This window comes from Halyomorpha halys, unplaced genomic scaffold (genome assembly GCF_000696795.3).
Source record: "Halyomorpha halys isolate HHAL.00 unplaced genomic scaffold, Hhal_1.1 Scaffold548.1, whole genome shotgun sequence".
NCBI classification, from domain to species: domain Eukaryota; kingdom Metazoa; phylum Arthropoda; class Insecta; order Hemiptera; family Pentatomidae; genus Halyomorpha; species Halyomorpha halys.
Window position 1 is genome coordinate 316,213 of NW_027105247.1, and position 1,775 is coordinate 317,987.

The 1,775-nt window shown below is 28.1% G+C and overlaps 1 pseudogene; it reads right to left on the bottom strand.

Annotated features, from left to right (window-relative positions):
* Positions 1-1,775, bottom strand: part of LOC106684151 (uncharacterized) — a 109,870-nt pseudogene that overhangs the window by 15,542 nt on the left and 92,553 nt on the right.

Here is a 1,775-nt window from a genome sequence, read left to right on the forward strand (position 1 = left end):
GGTTGAATATAAAGTATGAAATTTATAGTGGAATTGTATGCATATGATCTTTTTATGTGCTGAATTATTAACTGGTCCTTCAACAGAGATATTTTATTTTGAATTTTTCATTATAATTGAAAGAACGAATCAGAAAAAAAAAACTGTTAAAATAGATGTGTTATACTATTTTTATTAATCATTGTAGAAATAATTAATATTTACTTGCAATTATCTATATACGGTATATATAGTAAGGGAAAGTATTATGGTCGTTTAGAATTTCGAATTCCAGATTTCAGCGGAAATAAACGTTTTGGGTTCCCCTTAGTCGAAATAACCAATCGCAAAATGGCCTGTGTGCGAATTATCTAGCTAAAAAAACAAAACTTGTATGACATTCAAATTACATTTTTAAGACAGGTACAAGGTTGGAATGTTACAGTACCTTATACGATAAAATGGACTGTCTGGGAGTGTGATTTTATAGAATCGATTTTCTCAAAAATGGGTCCAATGATTTATCAAGTGTAAATAAATTTACAAATAAGTGGTATTTAATATCATATTGATCTTATTCTCAATAACAGTTTAATAGGATTTAAATGACGAATTTTAAAAATCTTCCTCTAAACTATCTTTAATTTTGTTTATTTGAAATAAATAACCAGTTCTCATAACTATTAGCAGCAATACAAAATGTATAAGTATGAATTATGAAAGAATTTGTTTATAAAACTAAAGTTTAGACTGGAAAATCAGAAACAGCCGAGCATTTCCGATCTCTCCCGATCGCAGTCATATGCGGCTTTGTTGTATTTATCATTATTTAGCTGCAAAAACGATGATATTTTTTATTCATATTTTTATTCATATTTTTTATTCATGCCCTGAAAAACTCAAAAATATGAATTTTTATAGCAACATAAAAATAAAAATTTAATATTTGGAATATTCGCGTTCCAGGGTGGTTAGTGAAAATTGTTTGATGAGTGTATCGTACCAGATCTTGTAATTGTATGAGATGAGTTTTAGGATATGCCTTGATATTTAATTGGCAATATTACGATTATTTTAAGGTTAGATAAAAACTAATGAGTACCCAGATATTAAATCTCATTCAGTGAAAATTGTACTTACCGAATTCATTTATTTCTTGGTAAGTCTGGGCAAATATGCTTGGTGAAAACAATAAGACGGTGAAGATCGGCCCTGGACCCATATTCTCATCCACGGCCCCTGAAAAGTTATTTAAATGTATTAAAATGTTTTATGAAAAGTGAAAATAAAAGGAAAAAAATAAATACAGTAATTGTTTCATGCACAATATAAATAATAGTTCCGACTTTGCCGGGAATATTGGGTTAATCTTGGAAGGTATACCTTTATTAAAAAAAATAAACTTGTGGAAACCTGGTTCAAAAATGATTACAAAATTTCCATCTAATTCTGACACCATTATTAATATAATTCATAATACTATTAAAACATTATTATTTACAGAGTAATTTCTTTAGAGAGAGGAATGGTTTATTTGGCCATGGTGCCCAAATATTTTGGGTTGGTATACCACACAGCATACCCATCAATCCATAATTGGACATATATACATAAACATTTTTCAAACAATAATTATCAATATACTAAATACAATATACTGGGTTGTAAAATAACTTCGTAGCGTTTTTCATTATTTCAATTTAATCCTTTCTGTGTTTATAAAATCATGTTTACCTGGTCAATAATGTTTAAATATTCTAAAAAAGGATTAGTTAAGGTGCTTTTATGCATCAGTT